This window comes from Lepidochelys kempii, chromosome 4 (assembly GCF_965140265.1).
Source record: "Lepidochelys kempii isolate rLepKem1 chromosome 4, rLepKem1.hap2, whole genome shotgun sequence".
Taxonomy (NCBI): domain Eukaryota; kingdom Metazoa; phylum Chordata; order Testudines; family Cheloniidae; genus Lepidochelys; species Lepidochelys kempii.
The window spans coordinates 139,366,751-139,386,804 of record NC_133259.1 but is presented as its reverse complement, the minus strand read 5'-3'; the positions used below and the strand labels follow the sequence as shown (position 1 = coordinate 139,386,804).

Below are 20,054 nucleotides of genomic sequence, written 5' to 3'. Positions count from 1 at the left end.
GGCCCCTCCCCCACTGTTCCCTCTCCCCCGCAGCCACGCCGCTGTGCGGGCAGCGCTCTGGCCCGCTGCTCCCGTCGGGCAGTATGGCGGCGTGGCTGGCTCCGGCATGGTGAGGGGGCGGGGAGCTGGGGGATTGGATGAGGGGCAGTCAGGGGACAGGAAGCAGCGGGTGGTTGGATAGGGCGGAGGTTCAGGGGGGCAGTCAGGGGATGGGGAGCAGGGGGAGTTGGATAGGGAGTGGGGTCCCAAGGGGCGGTTAGGGGCGGGGGCAGTCAGGGATCAAGGAGCAGGAGGGGTTGGATGGGTCGGGGGTTCTGAGGGGGGACGGGAAGTGGGAGGGGGTGGATAGAGGGCGGGGTCCAGGATGTCTGGGGAGGCAAGGCCTTCCCTACCCAGCCCTCCATACAGTTGCACAACCCTGATGTGGTCCTCGGGCCAAAAAGTTTCCCCACCCCTGATCTAGACCATCCCTGACAGGTATTTGTCCAACCTGTTCTTAAAAATCTCCAATGATGGAGATTCCACAGCCTCCCTGGGCAATTTATTCCAGTGCTTCACCACCCTGACAGTTAGGAAGTTTTTCCTAATGTCCAACATAAACTGTCCTTAATGCAATTTAAGCCCCTTGCTGCTGGTCTTATCCTCAGAGGTTAAGTAGAACAATTTTTCACACTCCTCCTTGTAACAACCTTTTATGTAGATCTGTCTGTCTGCCCTGAAAAATTGGAAATTTGGGGAAAAATTGGAAAGAAACTAGTCTGTGAACTATTTTCTCTCCGAATGAGCAATGAAAGAGGAAGAAAGGGAGGAAAACTTGAGCTAGGCCAGCATTTCCAAGAATACACTTGTAACGGTTTCAGTTATATTATACTGGTTCATAGCTTCCCTTTGCCAGAAACTGGGACTGGACGACAGGGGATGGATCACATGGTAATTCCCTGTTCTGTTCATTCCCTCTGGGGCACCTGGCATTGGCCGCTGTCGGAAGACAGGGGACTGGGCTGGATGGACCTTTGGTCTGACCCAGTTTGGCCGTTCTCATGTTATGTAGGATGGCTAGTTTTGACTGCAGTTATGGCACTTACTCTATATATGATGACAAAGCACTGTTGAAGAGTCTGGTGTTGTTGCCACTCAAAGTTTGGATAAATACCTGAACTTACTGTTGGTCCATAATACTGTGCTCTGTTAACTACATTATTTGGATGTTGATTTTCTGAGCTTTTTCTCTAGAAACATGAGTTTCTTCTGTATCTGCCTGAGAAAGTCAGGTCAGGTCTATTTACACGCTATTTCTGAGCCCAAAGGATATAAACATCCCCGTTGTCTACAGCAATACGATGCTTTCTAATTTCAACATTTAATATATTTTTTCCTATTTGCAAAAAAAAAAAAAGAAAGGAAAAGAAAAGAAAAGAGAAAGGCACCAAAGGACCTTAGTGTGCAGCTGCAGCCTCATCTCTTATTATTCAGATCAACAACACAGAATTTATACTGATTTATTCCCTAAATGTACCCCCCTGCCCCGCTTTCCCCTCCTTCCTGGGTTACTGGGGAGCAGGCAATGCTCACCTGTGTGCCCTGGCGCCTGATGTTGTCTGCAGGGAAGGAGATCCAGAGTATCCAAGTGGTGATGTTGGATAGGTGGGACTCCTCTAGCCACCCTTCTGCCGCAGTCCTTTTACTTTTATAAAGGAAATTAACCTTTGCGGTCCCTCCACCTGGCTGGGCCCTGCACACTGGGAGGAATAAACCTGAGCTGATCTGTGCAATGGGTCTAAATCAAAAGTACCACTTAGAACCAATATACAGCCCATGTCCTCTTTGATTAGCATTCACACACCTTTACTTAATGTAGAAAAACATGAGAGCAATGGAAGTGTCACACCCACGTTGACTCAGTAGGGGGCACGTCAACAAATCAACCAGTAAAGGCAGTTCGCAGCAGTAAATGAAACCTCACCAGCGTCCTCTTGCACTGTCACCAGCGTCTCTGGGGTTCCACCCTTCTGGGATTCCAAGGAAACAAGAGGACAAGGGAGAGAACAACCAGCCCCAAACAAGCCATCAGCCTCTCTTCCTTCGGCAAGCCACAGGCCAGCCCCACTCCTCTGGCCCCCACCAGAAAGCAGCTTGGTAATCATTGATAGCCTGGCCTGCCTTTCTCTCAGCGGGTTCGGACAGTCCATAGCCACGGGCGCAGGCTCTGTTGGGCTTCTCCCCTGGAGCTGGAGAACCAAGGGTCAGTCCTCCCTGAGCCACCTCCTGCTGAGCTGGGCTTCCCCCTTTTGAACCCTTCCTCCAGTCCCAACATGCCTTGCAGCTGTAGTAGGGCACGATGACTCCAGACCACAGCAACTCCTTAGCCCCTTCCTGACTGGTGCGGGGTCTGTACACCCTGGCACAGCTCTTCATACCGTACAGCCTCTCTCGCTTCGCTTTATGGGATGTAGCTCTCTCCACTGCCAGTAGAACTGTATCTGTATGGGGAGGGTGGGTGGCTACTTTAACAAGAGCAGGATAGCAAAAACAGCAAATCTTTTCAGTGTAGACAAGGCCAGATGTAAACAGCAGGGCTGTCCAGGAAGCAAAAATTCTGGGGATTCCCCCATCCCTACACTGATCTATTAGTCATTTTCACTTGCTGGAGCTGTTGCACCTTGAATGAATAATTACCTATTAATTGGGCAAGGCAAAGAGAATCAGACCAAGCAGGGATTTGAACCTGGGTTCCCACAGTCCCTAAACATGCCCTAGCCACCAGGCTATTGGCCATTCTTCGGTAACCTGTTCTCCCTCGCTGGCTTTGACCAGATACTCCATCCTGGACCTGAGAAACAAAAGTTTCATCCAAACCGCTGGGTTTCCACACAAAGTCCCAGTTTTGACGAATCGTCTTTTTCCAGTGAAAAGACTTTCTGCTGAAAAATTCCCGACCAGCCAGAGCAAACTGGGCCCAGTCTCTCCCGATTAGACTGTGAGCTATTAGGGGCGGAAACTGTCTTTTTATCCTGGGTTTGCACCCAGTAAATAATAATGGTCTCTAATCGTTTTCAGCCCTGGTTGCGAAACTGCCTTTATTTCTCTGCTGGCTCTTTGAGACAGGGTGGCTGGAAGGAGACACAGCACCTCAGGTGAAGGCATCCGAGTGGCCTCCAAACAGTGTCATTGTTATTATTCTCCTTTGCTGTATGTGATCAGGGCCTGAGGCTTTGTGTCCTGCCCGAGAGGAGCCAGGTTTCTAAGCTAAGGGTTATTCTCTCTTCAGAAGAGAATTCCCACGGAAGGAGGGGACCAGGTGCATTTCTGCCATGCAGGATGGAAGCTCTGGCTGATTCTTGCTCTTCTCCAGCACAGATCCCCTCCCCTGAATTCCTGAGACGCTCCCCTCTGCAGAGCCCAGGCCCCTTATCTCCGCGGAATGCAAACCATTCCAAAGCCCCCCCAGGAAGGAGCAGAAAGCAGCCCTTGCCCAGCCGCCTTGCCGCATCTCCCCACTGCTCTTATTGCAGCAACAGACTGGGAGTCTCCACTAGCCATGGCATCTTCTCCTAAAGGGCTGCATGAGTCCTCCTGCATGAACTGTCACGGCGCCTCGGGTCTGTTCACTGGACTGGCCCCCTGCTTGTCATGGCATCTGAGCCACTTTCTCTCTGGCTTCCCCAAACCCCAGTGTAGGTAACGTGCTGCTGGCCGTCTTCAACGAAACACAGACACGCCGACTCCGCCAGGAGCTAATTCGACCCAGCCCTCCCCCCGTGGCATCACTGGAGCCCGTCTCTTTCTCCTCCGGTCCCTGAGGCTCCAGGACTCCCTGTGGGACCTCAGCCAAGCCAGTGCTAGAACTGGGGGCTGTAACTCGGGGCTACCAGCTCCCTCCACTGCCCCACCACCACAGCCTGCCCACCTTTCCTTGGCACAGCTCTAAAGACCTGCCACCAGATGTTGCTCAGACCCAGAATCCAAAGCCCACTGGACAACAGAGAGCCTGCAGCGCATAAAAAAATCCGGCACAAATATTCCTGGGCAACATGACGCGGTAACACATGTTTAATGACCGGGCTAGAAATGGCATCACGGTTTGTTTGTTGGTTTCATCTCAGTGTCTGGTATTTTCCAAGCATTGAAGGTGCTTTACCCCAGTGTAACTAATTACCCTGTTACATCTTCCTCTGCAGCATTGTGTGTGGGGCTACTGGAGTACATGGACCATGGGTGTGATCCAGTCTGGCAATGCCTGCGTTGCCTACTTGCATGAATCTATCATGAGTCTCGCAGTATTTTGCTGGGATTTTTTTTCCTTAAAGTCCCAGGTCCTGGAATCAGGAGAGTCCAATGAAAGCTGAGATTCCCCCATAAAAGGAAAAGTAATTTCCTAGCCCTGCCAGTTGTGAAGCAAAGGTTGAAAACATGATCCAAGTGCACCTGAAGGCTCAGAAACCTGAAGGTAAATAAACAGACCCCCAAACTCTCATTTTTTAAACCTCGTGATTTTAAGCCAGTCTTCTGATTTGTGGGGTGGGGAACTGACTAATGATTTTGAGCACTTGGGGTTAGCAATGCTGCTATCCTCATTTTACAGATGGAGAAACAGGCGCATGAGGAAGCAAAGTGAGTTACCCAGGGCTACTTAGCAAATCAGTGGCAGAAGAAGGACCAGCACTCAGGCCTCCTAGATCCAAGCATGGCATTCAAGGCACCAATTCTACTCCCCATGCAGAGCTGTGCTTGCAGGATCTGCACCAGGAAACCCAACCCCTGGGTTGCAGCCCAGCAGCCGAAGACGAATGGGAGCTTTGCTCCTGGGATTTAGCCCCTTGATGGAATTCACACCTCCTTGAATCACAGCTGCCAGTCGCTCCATTGTGGTGCAGCGGGCGTGGTCCTCCACGTCTGGCAGGCTCTGCCCTGTCATGTACATTCACTAGTTTCCCTTTCCCCAGAACTTCCTCTTTGCTGATGGAAAAGTCCCCTCTAGAACATGCCCAGAGGGGTCTAGGAAGAGGAACCGGGTGCTCCTGTACCCTGGAGGCCACCCAGGCGAGCCTGCTAGCAATTCCAACTCTGTTCTTTCCTTGTGACACAGACCACTCAACCCCGTATTGCCCAACGGGTGCTGTCAGCAACGGTCTGGCCCAGTGGTTGGAGCAAGAGTCAGGCCTAAGTCGAAGGGTTAAGCGGACTTGCAGTCAGAAGGCTCAGCGGAGGGTCAGAGCTGGGGGACAGAGGTCAGGAAGGAGCTGGGGACTGGAGCAGGTGCAGGCTGATGCAGGATGGAGCACGAGCAAGGCTAAAGCTGGTGGAGGCAAGGACAGGCTCAGGCCCAGCTGCAGGCTAGAGAGCATTGAGCAGCCCCTGAACCACGGCTGCTTCTGAGCTTAAGTATCGACCCGCTGACTCCTTCAGCCCATCAGGCGGTGCAGTCAACCAGACAGCCTCTCTCAGGCTGCGCTCCTCGAGGTGCTAGGAGTCTGAGACCCCTGACAGGTGCGTGGGCTGCAGGACATGGCAGCGCAGGCCGGGGGCAGCTGGAGCCTCCAGTCTCGTTGCCATGAGCACGAGCATCCTCTTGGTGATTAAACGGCACAGCCAACGAACTGACCATACTTGCAGTTCGATATTAAGAACGTTTAAGAGAATCAAATAACCACAATCCGCGACGTCGCCAACCCTTCCCAGGCAGAGAAGTCTCCCCGCGTCTTTCCTTCACCTGACCCGGGTGTGCTTCCCAAAGGCCCCCTTAAACTAGCCACCTGGTATTTACAAAGCACAGTTTACGTTACTTTCAGCGTAAGTAGCCAGCTTGTGCCAGCTTTGTCTTTGGTGCCTCCCTGTACTTTCCCATCTTTTGCCTGAATATTAAATTCCAAATGTTAAGGGGCAGGAAGAGGTGTTGCGGCCAACCCAGGGGAAATCTTTATCAGACCTCATCTTGACAGGTAAAGAGGAGCTGATCACAGAACTAAAAATGAACAGTAGCTTAGGTACAAGTGATCATGACTTGATCCCATTTCTAATGTGCAAGCGGAATAAAGTCCAGACCAGTGATATAGAGATGACCCAGGTAATTATAGACCTGATGGCCTGATGTCAATCCTGGGCAGGATAATGGAGTGACTGCTACAGGAGTTGATCAGTAAAGAATTAAATGAGGGTAAGAGAATTAATGCAGGCCAACATGGGTTTATGGCAAATAGCTCCTGTCAGACTAACTTGATATTTTTTTAGATGTGATTATGTTTGGTTGATAAAGGTAATAGTGTTCACCACATGCACCAGCTTCCTCCTTTCTGCGAGGGTGCTCACCCCCTGCTCAGCCTCAGGCCACGCCCCACTCCACCCCTTCCCTCAAGCCCCTGCTCCCCCCCAGGCCCCACCCCAACCCCTCCCGCAAGTGCACCCCGTCTCCACTCCTCCTCCTCCCTCCCAGTGCCTACTGCAGGCCACGGAACAGCTGATCACAGTGGGCTGGAGGTGCTGGTGGGGAGCAGGGGAAACTGGCTGCTGGTGGGTGCTAAGCACCCGCTAAAATGGTGTTCACATCACATACTTAGAGTTCTGTAAGGGGTTTGACTTGTTACCGCATGACATTTTGATTAAAAAACTAGACCAATATAAAGTTAACATGGCCCACATGAAATGGATGAAAAGCTGGTCTCAAAATGTAACAGTAAATGGGGAATCGTCATTTCTCAGGTGTGTTTCCAGTGGAGTCCCTCAGGGATCAGTTCTTGGCCCTTTGCTATTTAACATTTTTATCAAGGACTTGGAAAAAATACATAAAATCATCACTGACAGAGTTTGCAGATGACACAAAAACTGGGGAAGTGGGAAATAAATAAGAGAAGTGGTCACTGATTTAGACTGGATCGCTTCGTAAATTGGCACAAGCAAACAACATGCATTTTAATATAACTAAATGTAAATGTCTACATCTGGGAACAAAGACTGACGGCCTCACTTACAGGATGGGGGGCTCTATCCTGGGGAACAGGGACTGAAAAAGCGTTGGAGGCCATGGCAGATAATGAGCCGAACATGAGCTGACCTTATGGCCGCCCTGGATGGAGAAACGGGAATCCCCAGTAGGAGCAGAGAGGTACTTTCCCTCTCTAGTTGGCACTAGGGTGACCACTGCTGGAATCCTGCGTGCAGTTCTGGTGCCCACAATTCAAGAAGGACATTGATAAATTGGAGAGAGTATTAGAAACCATCCCTTCTAGTGATAGACGCAAAGAGCTCAGTCCATTTTGCTCAACAAAAAAGAAGGTTAAGGGGTGACTTGCTCACACCCCTCTGCCACGTGGATCTGGCGGCCGGGTTCAATATCTCGGAGGTCCTTTTCAACAGTACAACACAGAACCAGCTCAAGCCCCCACCCAGTAACCTGGGAAATGTACACACCACCCCTGAGAGGCAATACTTCCCCTCTCGCAAGCACAGAGTCTGAGTGTAGAAAAGAAACTTCTAATGAAAGGAGGGAAGTCAGCCAACATTAATTAGGGAAAATGCCGCACGCAGGATTTATAAAGCTGTGAGCGGGCCGCCCACCCCAGAGTGCGTGGGACAGAGCCTTCCGCCTCCTGCTCTTGAGTTCTACAACCACAGTTCCTTTTCTGCCCCCTCAGCTCCCTTCCCACACCCCAGTCACAGTGGGTGTCCTGGGTCAGCGAGGACCCCGGGTTCAGAGGCGCCGCTGGGGGAGTTCCCCTCCCACCCGGGGGAGGGAGAGAGGGAGGCCCCTTGCTTGTTCCTCCATCTGAGCACTTGCTCTGCTGTCAGCGCCCTGCTGACCAGCCGCTGCTCTGCTCCGCTGGGCGTCCTGCCAGCGGCTGCACTGCACACGGTCACTACTGTGACCTCGGTGGGTCCGTCTCTTGGGGGTCCCCCCCACAGCTCTCAGCGATTGTCAGCTCTGAGTGGGGGAACTTCTTTGCTGAAGCAGGCTGGGAGGAAAGGCTGTCCCACAACAGGTGATTTCAGCTCTCGTGAGCACTTAGCAAAACATAGAGCTTTAATTAGCTCTACCTTTGAGCAGTGGGGAGGGGAAGGTTCAACGGTGCCCGGGAATCTTCGGTAGAGCCCACACCTCCTGGTAGGGACACCTGTCTCCACCGCCTCTTACCCGTCACAGGGGTCTGGCATCCAAGCCCCCTACTCAGCGAATTCATTTCAGTTGTGGGCGGCCCCCTCAATCAGGACAGGCTAAAGGCAGTTCTGCTCCCCTTTACTCATAAAATAAGGATAACAACATGTCACTTCCCCAGGGTCACGTCCCCAGTTTCATCCGGTGGCTGATGGCTTTCCTTTGGCGGTTCCTGTTATAAAGGTGCTGTCCCTGCTGAGCCGATTCTCATGCACCGCGGTGGGCTCCGTGCTTGCTGAAGCCCCCAGAACCAGGTCAAATTGCTCATAGAAGAGGCAGGTAGAAGGGGAGTTCCCAGAGGTGCAGTTACTCTCTCTGGCTGTGCCATAGTCGATTTCAAGCTGTGTGACTCATTCTCTGCACTGATGGGCGGCCCGGTGGCTTCCCAACGCCTAAAGCTCCTGAAAGATTTCTTTGTACACACAATCATTTCTTGCACTCTTACCAGAGTCAGATGTCTTGCTTGTCTCATGCTCAGATTTACCAGAATTTGGCTGTGTTCCTACGGCCAGGTACCAGTGCATTTGGGTAGGGCATCTTTCTGTCAGTGGCTATAATGGACACAGGGAACTGATCAGTGGATTTTCAGGTGAGGCGGTCAGCATGGAAAGGAAGAGTTAAATGCACAGCAACTGTATTTGAACCAAGTACGCTTGCTTCTGGACTGGTTCCTGGAAATCAAATGGCAAGTTTGGGGGTAGAAGGGCTCAGTTACACAGGCCCAGAGGACTGTGGGACATTGGAGGAATTTCTGGACACGAGCAGACTTGAGCTGCATTCACACTGCAAAATGACGGGGCTTGGACCCAGGTCTTGATGGTACTTGGTCCCACCAGGTCCTGGGCTCGGACCCAGCCCTCCGGATGGATCCTAGGATCCAGGTCCTGAAGGCTTGCAGACCTGATTCAGAAAGATTTGTGTGTGGATGCTCTGGGGGGTTTACAATGTGGTGTAGAGACACCCTCAGGGCTATTAGACTCCCCGGCAAGTGTTCTGCAAATCCTCAGGTAGAGATTGGCATTTGGCTGCAGCCTGGGTGTAGGTTGTGGTTCGGGATTGAGAGCCACTGGAGAATGAAGATTACGAACAGGGATCAAGTTCAGATCCAGCCACCCTGAAATCTTGCAAGCCAATCATGCGAGACTGCGGCTCAAAACGGGAGATCCCAACTAAGATCGCCCTCCCCCTCTTGCATTAGATGTTGTGCAAACACAGTGTAAGGAACCGTCCCTGCCCCAAAGAGATCACAGTCTAAACAGATGCAAAGTGGGTGGGGAACGACAGGCAGAGACAAATGAAGAGATTTATGCAAGACACACCGATTCCACCAGGAGCTAATTCCTGACAGAACCAGGAATGGAACTTGGGTGTTCTGAATGCCAAGCCAGGGCACCGCCCACTCGACCACACTGCCATCCTAAAGTCAAGGACAACATCGCTCCTGGCCGTTGCAATCCTGGGACACAGCTTTATTTAGTATCGTTTAATAAACGAATATCCTAACCCTAGGTTTTCACATCAAACTCTGGAGCCAGCAGCTTCTCCTTTTAATGCTAGCTCAGCGGTCCTGGCCCGTGAAGTCAGCTGCCTCAGGTTTGATTCACATCCGATGCCAAGTGGTGGAGCTGCCCTGGATGGTGTAAGTTACTCGCTATGGTTTGGGGCTTGAAAAGGGGGATTTCCCGGACACCCATCCCATTTGCACTGGGTTTAGAAATGAAGTTGAGCCATAGAGTACAGATCAGAATCCAGATCCTGAAGCTCGGAGGTGTTTGCATCCAGGGTGTCGGTTCATCTTATTATAGAGATAAGGACCCAGGGCAAAGTATGGATCTGGATCCAAAGATTTGGGTGTTTGGATCTAGGATTTTGGTCTGGTCCCTTCTCTAATTTAATGCTGGAGTGATCGACGCTGGTCGTTAAAGATACAAGTCCAGGAAGGGCCTGTGCTTGGGGTAAAGCACTAGAGAGGACATGATACTGGCTAACATGGCTACCCCTCTGGTACTCTACCATTATTTCTAACCTTATCTTCACTGCTAAGGTACCCCTCACCATAGTGTCTGTGCACTGCAGGGAAGGGGCTGCACTAGGGAACTGGGCTTTTTCCATCTCTAATTGCCATACGATTGTGTGTCACAGTGCAAGGGTTTTTTGGGGGGAGGAGGGCATTAAAAAGGCATCAACAACCTTTTAAAGGCCACTAAACCTAGTTTAAAACTTTGGATTGAAAAAGGCACTCTCTCCGGTGTCAGCAGTAGCGACTAGACCACCAAAGATACAGCCCCCTGAGGAAGAACAAGTCCAATGCAGCACTCAGCCGGAGGCAGCGGCCCCCTGCCCAGAACACCCCCACCAGCAGAGACTTCCCCGAGGTGACCCAAGTAAAACTAAAGCAGACTCTTGCCAAGGGTTGAATCAATGGCCACAAACTGAAGATGGACACTGGAAGGCGCTAGGCCCCATCGGAACCCAGAGAAGAGTGACTGAAGAGCCACATGACAGAGGAGAGATTGAAGCAGGACAACGCTTTCTATCCAGTATCCCAGATCCAGGGGAGTGCCAGAGATTCCCTCAGATTATCAGGGATCACAAAAGGCATCTATGACAGATATGGCAATTTCCTGCGATAGCCTGGAACGATCGTATTGATTGATGTTTATGAGTTATTGTGGGCTGGGGTCGTGTGTGACCTCTCTAAGGGGGAGAGGTGGGGAAAGATATGACCGGAGAGTTCAAAAGACTATTATGCAAAGTATGGATTTTGAGGACAATAAGGAGTATCTGGATTTCCAAGGGAATCCCGAGGGAGAAGTTAATGCCAATTCCCCTACCCCAGGTATGCGAAACCCCAGCCTACTGAAGCTACGCTCTGAGGAGATGGTCATTGTCTGCCGATCACCTGTTACCGAAGGCCAAGACCGAAGGCTGGAGCTGTATGAAGAAACAGCTGATCCGCCCAGTCTCTACCCTGGTTCCGGATCTAAGTCGGATGAATGGGGAAAACCCAGGTGTCGGTTTGGAAGGACTAATGCCTACTATAGCTGGAGGCTGGGTTTGGAGGTGGCCTTGGGGGAGCTTTCTGGCATGCGGGTAGGTTCTTTTATTGTTTCAATAGGCTTTCTCTGCGATGCTTTTACCTTAAGAATGAATGTGCTTGCTTAGAAGCCGTTGAGTTGTAACTTACAGTTGTGGGCGATACACTGATCATAACCCTCAAAGAGAAAGCAAAGCGCAGCCGGCAGTCTGGCTTGCTGGGGCTATCACAGCGTAAGGCAGGGAGATGTGCTATTTTAAAATCCGCGGTCAGGAGGGAGGGAGACACGGGACTCCATCCAAGAGAGGTGCCGGCTAGGAACTGGAAGCCTGAAGTGGGTGCCCTTGGTGAACAATGGAGGAGGAATACAGGTGCATCAAAGAGCAAGGAGAAACAACTGCCCCCGACCCTGGGAGAGAGACAGCACTGTACTATGGAGTGCCACCCCCCAGAAAGACCATAGACCCAGGGGATCAGCCCCCCCCAACCACCAAAGCATCTGACCCTATCCTGGGCGTGTCATGCTCATCTCTGACAGAGCCCAACACACAGAATCATCCCATAGGGTTAGAAGGGACCGCAAGGGTCATCTAGCCTAACCCCCATGTCTAGTTTGCCCTGCCAAAAATTCTCCTTGAATTGCAGTGACTGGGTGGATATTGAGCACTCTTCCCTTAGCCCTGAGTTAGTGCTTAGTATTTTCATGGTGCTGCAGCCGTGCTGAGAGATGGGACTGCACTCCCGAAGTGATGCGGAAGGGGGTATAGACTGCATCTAAGTGCGTATGATGGAATCTAAGGAGATGTATATTTGTGTAATACAGCCACAACCATGTCTAGGGGCCACTGAGAGAGATGAGGGATGGTTCAGTGGCTAGGGAAGGTTTCCTGTGTAACCTTTGGCAAATCACTTACTCCCTCTGTGCCTCAGTTTCCCATCTGTACAATGGGAGGAATAGCACTACCCTACCTCCCAGGGGGGTTGTGAGGATAAATCTGCTGAATTGTGTGGTGAGCTCAGATAATGATGGGGTTCGTTAGGAAGACCAAGAATGGCATGCGCCACGCGGCCAATTCACACACTACCCCTCCAGTCTGGAAGCTGGAACTGCCTATGCTCGATCTCCTCTGGGCACAGGGGTGCCAGCCTGGAGCCATGCAAGCCCTGTTGGGCGCTTGCCAGGGCCGTCACGCTGGTACTTCCCCCAGGACCACCCTGATTCCTGCATTAAAATAGTGCTAAATAATCAAAGGGTGAAAGAGCTGACGGCATCAGTCACTTCCCCAAACCAGAGTCGTTACAAGCCCAGCAAGGGGAAGTGACGCTCTCCTGGATTCTTCTCCAGCCCTGGGATTAAATAGCTCTCCTGGAGTCAGTGTGGGCAGACGCCGTCTCCTAGGTCCAGGGCTCTGGTCCTCTGGCTGGGGATTTCAAAAGGGAGCATCTCTTTCCTGGGGACCATTCCATGAGAAGGTAACATTTCCTGCTTCTCCAGGCCGTGCCTGAGACCTCTGGCTGGGGGGATGGAGCATCCTGAGTGGCAAAGGCAGGGGACATACCTGGGTCTTGGGGCTGGACTCCTGGATAAAGGGGGTTTAAAATGCGACATGGCCATCTTGCACAGGTCAGATGCCGACGGGTACCTAGCTGCCGGGGTAGATACATAGATTCCAGTACAACACAGATCCCATCCAGACCTGAGCTGAGGGGATGGCATTCGCTCCCGGGTGTGGTGCAGAACTCAAACAAGAGGGTGGTTTCCACCACCCACCTGACACGAGATTGTGGTTAGATGACACAGGCCTCTGGAAAGGACGCGAGGAGTGGGGAAGGCTGAGGCTGAAATCTGGGAAGGGTGAGTGACCCCACCCCACGCAGACTCCTGCAGGACTACAGCACACTTCTCGGGTGGTGGCACCCGAGAAAGTTGGTGCGGAGCCCACAACCCCACCAGGGTGCGGCTCCGTGAGGATGGCGTTGGATGTAGCCAGGCGAATGGGAAGAGTCCGGTTACCTGTTGGCTTTGTACGGGGCAGGGAGCTGCTCACCCTTTGGGGAGCTTGAAGAGCAAATGACCTCAGGCACAGGAGTAGAGCATGGGGCAAGAGAATCAGCATCTTGGTGCCTCCTTCCCTAGAGCAGTGTGCATCCCCTGGCACCCTGAGCACCTCTGCAGTCAGACAGGTCTACGTCAGGGGTGGGCAAACTTTTTGGCCTGAGGGCCACATCTGGGTGGGGAAATTGCATGCAGGGCCATGAATGTAAGGCTAAGGCTAGGGCAGGGGGTTGGGGTGCAGGAGGGCTCAGGGAAGGGGGTTGGGGTGCGGGGTGCAGGTGGGGTTTGGGGTGCAGGCTGTGGCGGGATGGAGGTGGGGCTCCGCACGCTGTCCTCGCCTGCGGCTACCTCCCCCGAAGCTCCCATTGGCCACGGTTCCCTGGTCCCAGCCAATGGGAGCTGCTGGGGCAGTGCCTGCAGATGAGGGCAGTGCACGGAGCCCTCTGCCCCACCCCACTCCCCCAGGGGCTGCAGGGACTTGGTGCCAGCCACTTCCGACAGCAGCGTGGGGCCAGGGCAGGCAGGGAGCCTGCCTTAGCCCCGCTGTGCCACGGGGCTGGCAATCCCATGGGCCAGATTCAAAGCCCTGACAGGCTGGATCCAGCCCACGGGCTGTAGTATGCCCACCCCGGGGCATCCTATGACGGGCCCACTGGGCACCTTTGCCAGGACCGTCCCCAGATGGGGAAGGAAGGTGATGGGTCCTCCCCTGTCTAACTCAATATAGGATCCTGCCGAAAATCTGGCTCATTCTTCCGTCCGCTTCCAATAAAGCCAGGTTGCCTCGTTGCTGCATTGTCAAGGGCTCTGCTTCACCAGCTGGATTGTGAGACCACACAGGATGACTGGACGAGAGGGAGCTTGGTGAATTTAAAAGGCAATGAAACTGATTTACTGTAATCCACTGGGGAGCGCGTGTTACAGATGCTCCCCATGCCAAGAGCTAGAGGCGATGAATAACTGCACTGTCTTAGCCTTTAGCTCATGCTTTTTAGCTCTAGAGGTTCCGGGTTCAATGCCAGGTGTGTCAGCTGCGAGGGCATCTGTCATCCAACTTCCACATGCAAGGTGTGACTAATCTGTGGGACTCCCTGCTGCAGGGGTGGGCACTGGACAAATTTCCAAATGGCCTGACCATCTGCTATCTTTAGGAAGCCAGTCTTTGGGCTACTGTAGATAGGGTTTGCACCTCCCTGCTGTTCTCCCCTGGGGAGCCCATCACTTGGTCAGGGGCAGGGAAAAGGGGAGCTGTTGCCAGAGGGTCCCAGCTCAGGGTCTAGTCTAGAGCCTGTGATGGGATGTTAGGTGGGGTGGGATCTGAGTTACTACAGAAAATTCTTTCCTGGGTATTTGGCTGGTGAATCTTGCCCCTATGCTCAAGGTTCAGCTGATCGCCATATTTGGGGTCGGGAAGGAATTTTCCTCCAGGGCAGATTGGAAGAGGCCCTGGAGATTTTTTGCCTTCCTCTGTAGCATGGGGCACGAGTCACTTGCTGGAGGATTCTCTGCTCCTTGAAGTCTTTAAACCACGATTTGAGGACTTCAATAGCTCATACATAGGTGAGAGATTTTTCGCAGGAGTGGGTGGGTGAGATTCTGTGGCCTGCGTTGTGCAGGAGGTCAGACTAGATGATCATAATGGTCCCTTCTGACCTAAATATCTAGAGCCCATTGAAGGCATTGGGGCAGGGGGTCTTTCCAATGACTTTGCTGCGCTTTGGATCACGTCCTCAGTGGGACCCAGGAGACCACTGGCTATTCATTGCCTCCTAAACCACAGAACAGCTTGGAGACTGGCTGCTCCACCCACGAATGGCTCAGGCGTGGGGCTGAGAATCGGCAGCACCCCCTCTCCCGAAGGAAGGGGCTGCCTGGCAGGGGCTCAGAAGTACTCACCTCCCCCAGGGCCACAGAGATGCATCATGGCAGACGTAGTCCAGCTGGGGAACCCATCCCAGAGAGGTGAATGGGGAAGCGAGACACCTGAACTACAACCCCCAGGGTGCACTGTGACAGCATTTCCACGTGGATGCTTTTCAGGAGTCCAGCTTTTGTAGTTTTCCCTGGAAAGCAGACATCCCCCTTCCCGGTCGGTTTAGTTGAAAACCCCACTTTTCCATCACAATGCAATTTTGACAGAATGTTTCCAACCAGCCTGCCGCCTTCTTGTGTGCCCAGCCCTCTAGCAATGATCCCACACTAGAACGTGGTCAGATCACCGGGACTTTGCTGGTGAACGTGCTCTGTAATGGCCACGAGAGATCGGGGAAACCGAGGTGTCACATCCCCTCCAACCACTGCATTTCCAGCACCATAGAAACTGCTAGCCCCGCTCTGAGCTGGCCAGAGAGAAGAGCTCCACTCAGCTGGGGACTCCTCACGGGTCTCTCATGAACTGGCTCTGGCCGAATTAGCCTGCCATGGCCCCTGACATCCAGCAGTTAGCTGAATGACGTTGCTGGTGGCTCAGCTGATGTTCATAGCCTGTGATTGCTGGGCAATTACCGACTCCCGTGATCTGTCGGGGAGAAAAACCATCGAGTCTGAGGAGCTGCTCAGTCCCTGGGGGTTGGAGAGAAGAGGACAGGTCTGAAGGGGACAAGACCTGAACAACAGCATTTCCTTAGGGCAGGAGAGCCCCAGTCTCAGTGAAGGTTTTGATTGCAGGGAGATGATGTCTCAGCAGTAACAAATAGGGCTCGGACCTGTGGGTTTGCATTGGGCCAACCTCTATTATGTCACAGCAGCTCCGAGAGACCCTAACCAAGATCATTGTGCTGGGCGCCGCACAGACACAAAGTGAGAGACAGTCCCTGCCCCAAAGAGCTCATAATCTAAGGCTGTGCAGTCTAGTGGACAGAGCACCGGCTTGGGACTCAGGAGACCAGGGTTCTATTGCTGGTCTGCTGGGTGACCTCAGGCAAGTCTGTGCCTCAGTTTCCCCATCTGTAAAATGGGAATATTGACACTGACCTCCTTTGTAAAGCACCTGTAGAGGTTTGGATGAAAAGTGCTATAGAAGCGCTAGGTATTAACATCAAATAAAACTAAAGACAGGACAGGAAGCAGCAGTCAAGGGAATTACCCAGGGTCACACAGAATGTTATTGGCAGAACTAGGAGTAGTGCCCAGGTCTCCTGCATCTCAGACTAATGCCCTATCCCCTGGACCACAACAGCCAGAGATGGGTCAGAACCAGAACCGCAGGTTGAAGCACCCCAAAAACCTTGGGGATGTTCAAACCCACATCCAGATCTGAATGTCACAAATGGCTCCTCTCACTACATGCAGGCCTGGGGTGTGTCTCAGAAACCTGACCCAGGATCCATCACTTCATAGAGCGAACCAGCGAAAACGAAACTGTGAAACCAGGGCAGGAGCGCAGGAGAAATGAAACTTAGTGGGGAAGCATTGTGGAAAAGTGACCCCAGGAAACAGACAGGACATTGCAGAGAGACACAGTGACATTCATTTCCTTCTCGGCCCTGAAGGCTTGCAGTCCCCAGAGTTTAGCAGTTATTTTAGGCTCTCTGGCACACCACCAACCTGTTTTAGTTCTGTAATTTGCTGGATATCTTTGGAACCAAGTTGGGACAAACACGTACAGCCCTGGGACCTCAGCATGCTGGAGGGCATCTTCCATTGAGGTTGCTACAGATCCAGGACAGGGCGGACCATTTTCTAGATGGGAGCCCCAGGAGAACAAGGTGATAATGGTAATGGGCCCCTCCGGACCCAAGAACTGCAAGTTGGCACGCTAGAGAGAGCTGGGAAATGCACACACGGTTGCAAAACAATTGTGAAATTTGTTGCAAAAAGTGTTCATCAACATTTCACATTTTGAGACATTTCTGGCCTGCCAAAGTAATAAAATTAAATCAAAGAAAATTTTCCAGAAAAAAAAAAGTGAAAATTGGTAGCGTTTTTGAGCAGCTGCATTTTTCAAGCACGGGGTGACAGCGTGCGTTCTTGTTCCCTGCAAGCAGCTAGCCTGTGCAACAGAGAAAAGCCTGCTCCAGCAGCTTCAGGCCTCCATGGACCATCTCGGGGTCTGTCTTCCCTAGGGTCCCAGCGTGGAGGGTATTAGATGGCAGCTGCTAATAGGTGCCCACAGAGGGCCATTTGCAGTCTGAATAATTTTTTTGGTTCGGCTCCCGGCAAGCAGGGGCAAGGGTGGAGAGAGTGTCCGGGGTGCACAGTGGGCCCACCACAGTCCCAGACTGCACACCGTGGGGAATCTAGTCACAGAGTGTGGGGTTCTTAGGGATTGGCTTGTTTTGAAATGGGATTAGCTTGATTTCTGGCATATTGTGAAAGTCAGGTGCTTATTTACTGCGTGAAAGTTGGCAACTGTGCTCTCCAGGGCCCTTCAACCCCTACATTTCTATATGACAGGTTTCAGAGTAACAGCCGTGTTAGTCTGTATTCGCAAAAAGAAAAGGAGTACTTGTGGCACCTTAGAGACTCACCAATTTATTTGAGCATGAGCTTTCGTGAGCTACAGCTCACTTCCTCAGATGCATATCGTGGAAACTGCAGCAGACTTTATATATACACAGAGAATATGAAACAATACCTCCTCCCACCCCACTGTCCTGCTGGTAATAGCTTATCTAAAGTGATCATCAGGTGGGCCATTTCCAGCACAAATCCAGGTTTTCTCACCCTCCACCCCCCCCACACAAATTCACTCTCCTGCTGGTGATAGCCCATCCAAAGTGACAACTCTTTACACAATGTGCATGACAATCAAGTTGGGCTATTTCCTGCACAAATCCAGGTTTTCTCACATCCCCCCCACCCCCATACACACACAAACTCACTCTCCTGCTGGTAATAGCTCATCCAAACTGACCACTCTTCAAGTTTAAATCCAAGTTAAACCAGAACATCTGGGGGGGGGGGGTAGGAAAAAACAAGAGGAAACAGGCTACCTTGCATAATGACTTAGCCACTCCCAGTCTCTATTTAAGCCTAAATTAATAGTATCCAAGTTGCAAATGAATTCCAATTCAGCAGTTTCTCGCTGGAGTCTGGATTTGAAGTTTTTTTGTTTTAAGATAGCGACCTTCATGTCTGTGATTGCGTGACCAGAGAGATTGAAGTCTTCTCCGACTGGTTTATGAATGTTATAATTCTTGACATCTGATTTGTGTCCATTTATTCTTTTACGTAGAGACTGTCCAGTTTGACCAATGTACATGGCAGAGGGGCATTGCTGGCACATGATGGCATATATTACATTGGTGGATGTGCAGGTGAACGAGCCTCTGATAGTGTGGCTGATGTTATTAGGCCCTGTGATGGTGTCCCCTGAATAGATATGTGGGCACAATTGGCAACGGGCTTTGTTGCAAGGATAAGTTCCTGGGTTAGTGGTTCTGTTGTGTGGTATGTGGTTGTTGGTGAGTATTTGCTTCAGGTTGCGGGGCTGTCTGTAGGCAAGGACTGGCCTGTCTCCCAAGATTTGTGAGAGTGTTGGGTCATCCTTTAGGATAGGTTGTAGATCCTTAATAATGCGTTGGAGGGGTTTTAGTTGGGGGCTGAAGGTGACGGCTAGTGGCGTTCTGTTATTTTCTTTGTTAGGCCTGTCCTGTAGTAGGTAACTTCTGGGAACTCTTCTGGCTCTATCAATCTGTTTCTTTACTTCTGCAGGTGGGTATTGTAGTTGTAAGAAAGCTTGACAGAGATCTTGTAGGTGTTTGTCTCTGTCTGAGGGGTTGGAGCAAATGCGGTTGTATCGCAGAGCTTGGCTGTAGACGATGGATCGTGTGGTGTGGTCAGGGTGAAAGCTGGAGGCATATAGGTAGGAATAGCGGTCAGTAGGTTTCCGGTATAGGGTGGTGTTTATGTGACCATTGTTTATTAGCACTGTAGTGTCCAGTAAGTGGATCTCTTGTGTGGACTGGACCAGGCTGAGGTTGGTGGTGGGATGGAAATTGTTGAAATCATGGTGGAATTCCTCAAGGGCTTCTTTTCCATGGGTCCAGATGATGAAGATGTCATCAATATAGCGCAAGTAGAGTAGGGGCTTTAGGGGACGAGAGCTGAGGAAGCGTTGTTCTAAATCAGCCATAAAAATGTTGGCATACTGTGGGGCCATGCGGGTACCCATAGCAGTGCCGTTGATCTGAAGAACCACTAACCCAGGAACTTATCCTTGCAACAAAGCCCGTTGCCAATTGTGCCCACATATCTATTCAGGGGACACCATCACAGGGCCTAATAACATCAGCCACACTATCAGAGGCTCGTTCACCTGCACATCCACCAATGTGATATATGCCATCATGTGCCAGCAATGCCCCTCTGCCATGTACATTGGTCAAACTGGACAGTCTCTACGTAAAAGAATAAATGGACACAAATCAGATGTCAAGAATTATAACATTCATAAACCAGTCGGAGAAGACTTCAATCTCTCTGGTCACGCAATCACAGACATGAAGGTCGCTATCTTAAAACAAAAAAACTTCAAATCCAGACTCCAGCGAGAAACTGCTGAATTGGAATTCATTTGCAACTTGGATACTATTAATTTAGGCTTAGAGACTGGGAGTGGCTAAGTCATTATGCAAGGTAGCCTGTTTCCTCTTGTTTTTTCCTACCCCCCCCCCCCCCCCAGATGTTCTGGTTTAACTTGGATTTAAACTTGAAGAGTGGTCAGTTTGGATGAGCTATTACCAGCAGGAGAGTGAGTTTGTGTGTGTATGGGGGTGGGGGGGATGTGAGAAAACCTGGATTTGTACAGGAAATGGCCCAACTTGATTGTCATGCACATTGTGTAAAGAGTTGTCACTTTGGATGGGCTATCA

General features: G+C 51.5%; 1 protein-coding gene across 6 annotated transcripts in view; it reads left to right on the top strand.

Moving 5' to 3' along the window:
* SIGLEC1 (sialic acid binding Ig like lectin 1) overlaps nucleotides 1-20,054 on the top strand; it is a 71,525-nt gene that overhangs the window by 12,346 nt on the left and 39,125 nt on the right. Inside the window, exon 1 of one of the 6 annotated variants that reach the window (XM_073343062.1) lies at nucleotides 4,429-4,447. The exons of 3 other annotated variants lie outside the window; for them this stretch is intronic. The gene's annotated coding sequence lies outside the window, so the exon portion shown is untranslated. Of the gene's footprint in view, nucleotides 1-4,428; nucleotides 4,448-11,220; nucleotides 11,240-12,567; nucleotides 12,657-20,054 lie in introns of those variants that run through there. 2 more of the 6 variants (XM_073343063.1, XM_073343058.1) reach the window with 2 other exon arrangements.